Source organism: Bombina bombina, chromosome 1, assembly GCF_027579735.1.
Source record: "Bombina bombina isolate aBomBom1 chromosome 1, aBomBom1.pri, whole genome shotgun sequence".
NCBI classification, from domain to species: Eukaryota; Metazoa; Chordata; class Amphibia; order Anura; family Bombinatoridae; genus Bombina; species Bombina bombina.
In genome coordinates this window covers 250,796,138-250,805,421 of record NC_069499.1, presented here as the reverse complement: position 1 = coordinate 250,805,421, position 9,284 = coordinate 250,796,138, and the positions used below count along the sequence as shown (strand labels likewise).

Sequence of the window (9,284 nt, the reverse complement as noted above, 5' to 3'; positions counted from 1 at the left end):
AACGTCATGCAATTTCCCTTTGTATTTTAAATGATACATTAAAAGTTAATTTTTATTTTCTTAACACCGGTGAGTGCTGCCTTTTTTTGAACTTTGTGTATACTTGATATTTGCACCCCGGTAGTTGCTAACTTTGATGATAGGAGTGCAACACCTTTTGGGACTTTATATATTTATATGTGTATCATTGTTAAAATTGTTATTTTAATGTCTATTTTTGCTGTAATTGAATACATTGTCCACCTGATTAGCGTATGTGTTTTTCAGAAAAAAATTATGCTTAGCAGTATATGCAGGGTTGAGTTTGGATTATAACATGTCAAGGTTCTTTAGGGGTTAAATTTGTCATGTAATTGATGTTTTCCTATTGGATGTTAAATTCTATTTAAAGGGACAGTCTAGTCCAAAAAAAACTGTCATGATTCAGATAGGGCATGTAATTTTAAACAATTTTCCAATTTACTTTTATCACCAATTTTTCTTTGTTCTCTTGGTATTCTTAGTTGAAAGCTTAACCTAGGAGGTTCATATGCTAATTTCTTAGACCTTGAAGGCCGCCTCTTAAGAATGCATTTTAACAGGTTTTTCACCACTAGAGGGTGTTAGTTCATGTTTTTCATATAGCTAACACTGTGCGTGTGCACGTGAAGTTACCTGGGAGCCATCGCTGATTGGCTAAACTGCAAGTCTGTCAAAAGAACTGAAATAAAGGGGCAGTCTGCAGAGGCTTAGATACAAGATAATCACAGAGGTAAAAAATATATAAATATAACTGTGTTGGTTATGCAAAACTAGGGAATGGGTAAACAAGGGATTATCTATCTTTTAAAACAATAACAATTCTGGTGTAGACTGTCCCTTTAATGAGCACACCTACCCCCTGTTTTCTATCAGTGAACAAGTGCCCTAAAGGCATGAAACGCGTATGATGTTGCAGGGGGGTATTGGTTCCCCATGTTTTCCCTTGCTGTAATGGTTTTTATTGGGCTGTCATCCACCTTCATGTTTTTAAAGCATTGTACAGAATAAAGAATCATCTTTTAGTCATCTTGGAGTGCCGAAGACTTTCTTGTTTCCTTCTATATGCATCACGTCTGAACATGGATGTGTCTCCTTCGTGCACCCTCATTGGCTACGTAGCCGGTCATGTGATTGCGCAGAAGAACGCCACAGTGAGTGCGGACTGGAGCATCCTACCCGGTTCTTGTGTGTTTTTCTCTAGAACATATATTGATAAAAGTCCTGATGGTGGGATGGAGAGTCTTGGGTTCAAAGTCAGATTTCCTCTTAAGTTGATGTTTGGGTTGATTCTGTGGTTTAGATTTAAATAACTCCTTTAGTTTCAACTGTCTTTGGAATCTATGTAGATCCACTAGATCATCAAAGTTGTTTGGATTGGAGGTGGTAACAAAATTCAAACCTTTGCTTAAAAGACTGCTTTCATCTACTGTCAACACTTTATGACTAATTTTAATAACAACATCCTCATTTACTGGGATTTTCCTGTTCTTTTTGCTCAACCCACCCCTTCTGATAACTGACCTATATTCATTTATTTATACAAGAAAAAATTGGTAAACTGAATTCTTAATATTCCCCAGAGTTAAAGTTCCCAATCAAATAGTAAAAAGCATGGCAATTCCCCCAAATATTCTGTTATATAATAAAAGTTGAGTTTACTTAAAGAATTTCCCATAGTTTTTATGTTCAGTTGAAAAATTAAACTCTAGTTTAAAACCTGAAGTTAATTGGTTTGATTATTTTTGGAGCTACGTCTCAATGTTGAGACAGGAATGAATAGCTTAGCTGAGGCAAAAAAGGCTGCATTATTCTTTGATGAAATTTGACACCAACAGACTTTATTGTCTACAAAGTGCATTTCATTGGTTTAAACAAAAGAAAAGTGATGGTTGCTAAGATATAAAGCTTTAAATCTCATTTATACTGGTATAGTTTATATATAAATGAATACATAAATTAGGACATTCACAGTGGTGTTTTCCACTACAACTTTTGTATTAATATTTTTTTCATATGCATTTCTTGTACAATGTCCTTTTAAAGACTTTTTGACTACTGTACATTGTATATTACATCAACTGAATTATTGATTTTCTGATTCTTATCTGTTTTGTCCATGAGTCACAAGAAGATACAGTGATCTAAGAGGAAGCAAATAAAGGAAACCGACCCATTGTTAGACTGTGCTGATCTGTCTCAGTATTAATATAAATGTTTGTATATGAATCTTTATATTTAAATATATAATAGTACATGTTTGCTTACGGTTATATTTCTCTGTGTTTCTGTGAACAGCACTAGTGAAACATGAATGATCTATTTTCTGATGCTACAGTTCCGCCACTGCCACATGCCATGGAAATTTGAGACAAATCAGATTTTTTTTGTAATCATGTCAGAATATCTGAGCGCATGAGCAGTAAATTGATTCTTTTGTGCTTACACACAGGTATAAATGTTAGTTAACCCTAATTTAGACCCTAATTGGATGCTGGTTCTTACAGCAATCAAATAGCTGAGAGACATGCTGTTCTTGCCCTCTGCTGGATTAAACATTCTGCAAAGTGTGTGACAGTCAGATAATGCCAAGATCTGGTCATTTACATTCTGCAGACGGCTTTCTACCAACAGTGAGACGTCCTGCCACTGAGTTAAAGTACTAATGAGACCGTTGTGCGGGTTCCTGGTGTGCTGCTTATGCTCACGGTCAGTTAAATGAGCTACTGGTGACAGCTGAGTTACTCTAGGGGTTGTGACTGTGAGTGAGTGGGCAGCAGCAGTAAGACATTTTTTACTATGGGATCACACACACAGTGAGTGTCTACAGCCCTCCCCCACTCAGCTTCCTCTGAGAGGTAAAAGAAATAAGTAATAAAATGTTAATTTTCAATTATTCCAAGTACTGAGCTTTGGTATACAGACATAAATAATATAAAGAAGCATGTGTGTGTACAGACAGTGATAAAATAAGGTAATTTAATTCCCCTGCAAACTCCACCCTTTTAATGAGTTGTGGTGTCAAAGAACACAAATAGCTATTTCATATACCAAAATAAACATAAACAAGCTAGTTCTCATACATTTTATTCTCTGCAGAATGTCATGGGAAACACATTAAGAGAAAAACTATTTTGCAGCACACTGTCCCTTTAAGTAACCCTTACTGATAGTCTACAAATAAGTATACATAATTATATCCCTGACAATGCAGTTTAGACAATCTCCTAATCAGCAATAGTGCTAAAGACAGAACATGAGACACCACTACCAATGCAGCATTTAGATAAGTGACATACCCTGCTAGTGAGTAATACCAGTGAGACAGTACTCCACTGTCAGGGGTCCTCCTGATTACTGTTAGTTAGGTTACTCCCTTCAAAGAGAGGATCACTTGTTACTAGTGGGACAACCTTCAAATGAAAAAAAGTATTGATAGCGAGTGTCCTATAAATACATACTCATACTATTTAAGGAACATTCAAATGGTGCATAGTCTCCAATTAGTAACACTAATTAATGACTAATATCACATGAACTTAAACACCATAACTCCTGACTGGCACACATGTAAAGTCTTTCCCCTGAAGAGGTTTTACTGGCAAGCCTTGTGCACTCTGGTATGAGAACACTTACAGTAATGATGCATATCAGTTTAATTACGTGAAACCGAGCATCATGCTGACATCACAGCCTGGCACCCTGTAACCTCTAAAACTGGACAATAAAGTGTAGGCCTCCACTTGGATACACTGTACGTAATGCCTAGGACTGGTCAGCACAGGGCTCATTCCGAATACCCAGCATGTACCCTATATTGGGGAGTTGGGCAGTTAGAAGCCTTGGATTCCTCAGTGTCTCTTCCAGTGCCTTCCATGTATTTTTTTTTCAAAACAGGAAAGTGTGTTCTTTTTATATCTCCAAACAACAAAAATAGTCTGAAAAGAAAAAAAAATACAACACTACAAGTCAAATGAAAATAGTAAAACTTAGCATTTATTCCTGAGTTTAAAGTTCATAACAAATGAAGACGCTGCATTAATAACACAGCAGGTAACAGACAGCTAAGAAAACAAACAAACAACAAATCAGTGGGAAGAGGATACTGTAGACTATTTAGCCTCTGGAATAAAGAAAACATTTAAATGTTAAACTTTATAGATAATAAAATGCAAATGTGATGTAAAAATTTATGACATTTTAAACTCTCCTGATTCTGTTTGCTTTGACAGTGGTACAGAATCCAGCAGCAGCTACCTGGGAATCACTGGCTCTCTCACTTCAAAGATCAGCACTGTCACCACTAGGACCTTCCTTCCAGGGAGAATGAACTGCTCCTCCCTGCACAAGGCGTGCCTCTCAGCTTAGCACAGTCCAACTCTGCACTGCTGTATGCTCTCCTCTCTCAGCATTGATTGGGTTAAATCCTATTATCAGGTTACATCCCATCATCCCCACCCTCCATCCCATTTCCAGTTACCACGGCAACTGAGAGCCTAATGAGCAGCATCATCTGAGCTGATGTCAGAGCATCATACAGTGGGTCACAGGAGCAGCCTCTCTCTTCCACAAGCCTCAGATACAGCGTGCACAGCCCAGCAAGGTGAGTGTTTCCTAGACCCCCAAGCAAGCTTTTTAGAGGAGGCTCCAGGGAAACCAGGATGCTCTGAGCATCTGTTGACACTCAGACAGGAGCGGTACCCACCCTGCAGCCTTAAAGGAGGGGAAAGGAGAAGGGGGGTGATGCAGACACACTGGGCCATGTTATGCAGGCAATGAGACAAAGGCCTCTGTAGAGACATAAACAGAGATACCTATACATCAGAACAAATATCATCTCTAAATAGCACACCCAGCTATCAAATATACATACACACAGAACGCTTATGCAGAAGAAGGCCTAGCAGAACTCCCATAAATACACTGATGCATGCAACTGTACTGATATATGTATGTGTCTATATTATATATTCTGTATATATATCATTCACAATCACACAGTGTATTTAAACAAATGTATGTAGGGTTAAAAGTAAAGAGAGGGGACTACAAACATAGGCCGTTGTCCATCACTGATATACAGTAAACAAAACAGTTGGTACATACATACACAGCAATATGTTATACATATGCTTCTTTACACATGGTTACAGAATATAGCAGCAGTTAAAAACCTGTCATTTTGTATTTAATAAACTATTTTTATTCTATATATTTTTAAATCAGTACAGACACTGACTAGACAAGATACACTTGATTGCACTCCAATGTTTCTTAGAGCATGCAATTTTAAGACTATCGACCATGCACTACAATGTGTTTAACCCCTGCAAAGTAGGTAAACACATAGTACAACCTGAGATCCACAGAGATTGCTGATCCTTAGAGGAAACTGCTAGTTACACATCTGAGTCATACGACTAGCAATGCTGATTGGCTCAGCATGGTTTAAGCTCGTGACTAGCAGTGCTCTGCGGATCCCGAGTGGTACTTCTACTGTCTGTTTAATCCAACAGCAGTGCAGGATTGAAAGTCTTAAAATGACATCCTCTAACAAATTACAGCATATTATTGTTTGATTATTATGCCCCTTTAAAGGTGGTAGATCATTTAAGACTTGAATTTAGAAGTGCTAAAATATAACCTTTATTGCATCTGTGTAACCATTAAAAAATACCAGCAGTTGGAAATGGTTCTAAAATATCAAGTACAGATTGTTGCTTCACAAGTAACCATCTATTAATAACTAATGCAGCATTGGAGGTGAGTTTAAACAGAGCGTGGTAGTATATTATCTGTTGGTTGTTTATTGCATATTTAGTCTATAGTCTATACTAGATATCAGCTTTATTTGTGTATATATAAAAATAACATTAATGTCAAGGGTGCAGGGGGGCTTGTGAGAACCTTCTACTGCTTATTCCTACATATAATTATTTATTTTTAAATCCCGATTCACCTTTACTCTTCTCTTTGCTTTGACTAGAACACTGAACATCTAATATAAAAGCACTATTTTGCAAAATTAGCACAACTGGTACATACGTTTGGGGATGCTACACAAATGAATGAGAATTTATAGCTTCCTCTTAAAAAAACACAAACATTAAACACAGGCTCAGACAAAAACAACCAAAGAGAGAGAAACCAACGTAATCACAGTGAGACACAACTATAACATACACTACTGTCAAATAGATATACAGACAGGCAGAAAAATATGGAAAAATAAAATAATTTTGAAATATTTACCTCACACATAAACACACACAGACACAAACCCCCACAAACAAACACGGCTGTGTGTATATGTGGAAATACAGGGCTCAGGCATAGACACAGATCATATAAACAGTCATGCACAAACTTGCATATATACAGGCACATATAGAAACACTGATATGTACATTCTCCTCAACGCCAGAACCTCAATATTTGTAAGCACAAACTGATGCAACTTTTTTGCATGTATGGCCTGGAAATAGATGGTGGGGTAATACAAAGTAGAATTAGGCTCCATTTTCATTGCAGGGAGCCCGTTGTTTTCTTGGTTTATTCTATTAGGGTTCCAAGTAACTCACTCTCTGTTCAAGTGTCATAGGCTGTGTGGCCAAATTAGAAAAATATCCATATTAATATGGCTACCAAATGCGTCACATACTCTGAGATGATGCTCAGTGATATATTACAATTGTAGAAGAATACAGCACAGCCAATCAAATACATTTGGAAGTAATTGCAGATATACATCTAGACATATCTATTTAAACACACAGTCATACATTCTGAAGACATGTACAGTATCTATACACACAGCCACAAATACACAGACATATGCAATAATGGTTGTAAGTTCCCAAGGGAATAGGGCCCTCAATTCCTACTGTATTTGTTTGATAAATTGTATCTTCTTTTAGAAATATTGTATCATTGTTGTACTTTTATCATTTGTATTATTATCATCAGGTATTTGTAGAGCGCCAACAGATTCCGCAGCGCTATGGAATTTGTTTGGCGCTTTATAAATAAAGTAAAATAATAATAATAATAATGTATAGACACACCCATCTCCAAAGTGTTCCACATTCTGTGGTATAGTCCTGTTTTGGGGATGCTGTACTGCTATTCTTTCCACTGCATTCCTTTCCTTTTATATGTCCTGTTTTACAAAGTAAGACCACAGACTGCCCAGTCATTGTAAATCTGGCCCAAATTCAACCTATGACCCAGCCAGCCAATCCATGCCACACATATCTCTGCCCCATTCTGCCAGTGACTCCTCACCACACCGTTCCAGACTCTGGCTCCAGTCTCCTGGTTCTGTATTTCAGCTGGGAAATGAGAGGCATACAAACATAGGAGAAATACAATTACAATTAAATTAAACACATTGGGCCAGATTACAAGTGGTGCATTATCTAGTGATTTCGCTAGTGCGCAATCACCGCCAGAAGTACATTTTTTAACTTCACAACCACTTTAAATTCTTCTCCCATAGACTTCCATGGAGTGAGCAAACTATAAAAAAAAACGCCTTTTATCGCTCGCACTAACCCAACACCACATTATACCAACTGCGCTAACCTGAATGTAGTTAATTAACATTCCAAAAGAAAAGGTTCTATTTATTTTTACATATGTATTTATATATATATACACAATTCACACATACATACCAACAAGGAAGTACTTACTAGTCATGAAAACCATGTGTAATCTTATCTGTTGGCATGAAAACCACATGAAAGCTTGTGTATTTGTGTGAAAACCTCATCAAAGTTGTAATCTTTGCATGACAACCGTATAAAGGTTTGTATCCATCTGCAAGTCTGCAGCTTTATGTGAAAGCCATATAACCGGGTCCAATTTCACATGTTTGTATCCATCTGCAAGTCTGCAGCTTTATGTGAAAGCCATATAACCGGGTCCAATTTCACATGTTTGTATCCATCTGCAAGTCTGCAGCTTTATGTGAAAGCCATATAACCAGGTCCAATTTCACATGTTTGTATCCATCTGCAAGTCTGCAGCTTTATGTGAAAGCCATATAACCAGGTCCAATTTCACATGTTTGTATCCATCTGCAAGTCTGCAGCTTTATGTGAAAGCCATATAACCGGGTCCAATTTCACATGTTTGTATCCATCTGCAAGTCTGCAGCTTTATGTGAAAGCCATATAACCGGGTCCAATTTCACATGTTTGGATCCATCTGCAAGTCTGCAGCTTTATGTGAAAGCCATATAACCGGGTCCAATTTCACATGTTTGTATCCATCTGCAAGTCTGCAGCTTTATGTGAAAGCCATATAACCGGGTCCAATTTCACATGTTTGTATCCATCTGCAAGTCTGCAGCTTTATGTGAAAGCCATATAACCGGGTCCAATTTCACATGTTTGTATCCATCTGCAAGTCTGCAGCTTTATGTGAAAGCCATATAACCAGGTCCAATTTCACATGTTTGTATCCATCTGCAAGTCTGCAGCTTTATGTGAAAGCCATATAACCAGGTCCAATTTCACATGTTTGTATCCATCTGCAAGTCTGCAGCTTTATGTGAAAGCCATATAACCAGGTCCAATTTCACATGTTTGTATCCATCTGCAAGTCTACAGTTTTATGTGAAAGCCATATAACCGGGTCCAATTTCACATGTTTGTATCCATCTGCAAGTCTGCAGCTTTATGTGAAAGCCATATAACCGGGTCCAATTTCACATGTTTGTAAACTCTGCTTCTCTGCCCAAAAGTTTATCATTTGTAATTTACTTAATTATTTGGCAAAAGATTTTTAAAATATGTTATATTGTTCTCTTTTTATAAGTAATTTTTGTTGCTGGTTACTCTGGTAAAGAATAGGTTCCATAAAGCAAATGTAAAATATTTTCAGCGTGTCTAGCTATCTGGTCTCTCTTTACCCCGCTGCTTACGGTCCGTTCTCTAGCATCTAGATGCAGGACGCTTGTTGCATGACTAGGTGCAGATTTATGTGTGAAGACACTTATGTGGTTTTGGAATTGCAATTTCAGGCTGTCTAAGGTGCCCATATTGTTTTCTGCAACATCTGGGGAAGTGTAAACAGTAACATACAAATGTCACTTCCGCCATAGCGCATTATTGTGGTTTTCATGCATATTTGCCATTATTAAAAGGACACGAAACACAAGGTTTTTTTCCCCTTAATCAGATAGAGCATGTAATTTTATATAACTTTCCAATGTATTTTTATTATCTAATTTGTTTTCTTCTCTTTGTATCTTTTGTTGA

The 9,284-nt window shown here is 37.3% G+C and overlaps 1 protein-coding gene across 1 annotated transcript in view; it reads left to right on the top strand.

The window, feature by feature from the left end:
• Positions 1–4,392: 4,392 nt before the first annotated feature.
• AKAP6 (A-kinase anchoring protein 6) overlaps positions 4,393–9,284 on the top strand; it is a 418,445-nt gene continuing 413,553 nt past the window's right edge. The window contains exon 1 of the mRNA XM_053711854.1: positions 4,393–4,621. The gene's annotated coding sequence lies outside the window, so the exon portion shown is untranslated. The remainder of the gene's footprint in view (positions 4,622–9,284) is intronic.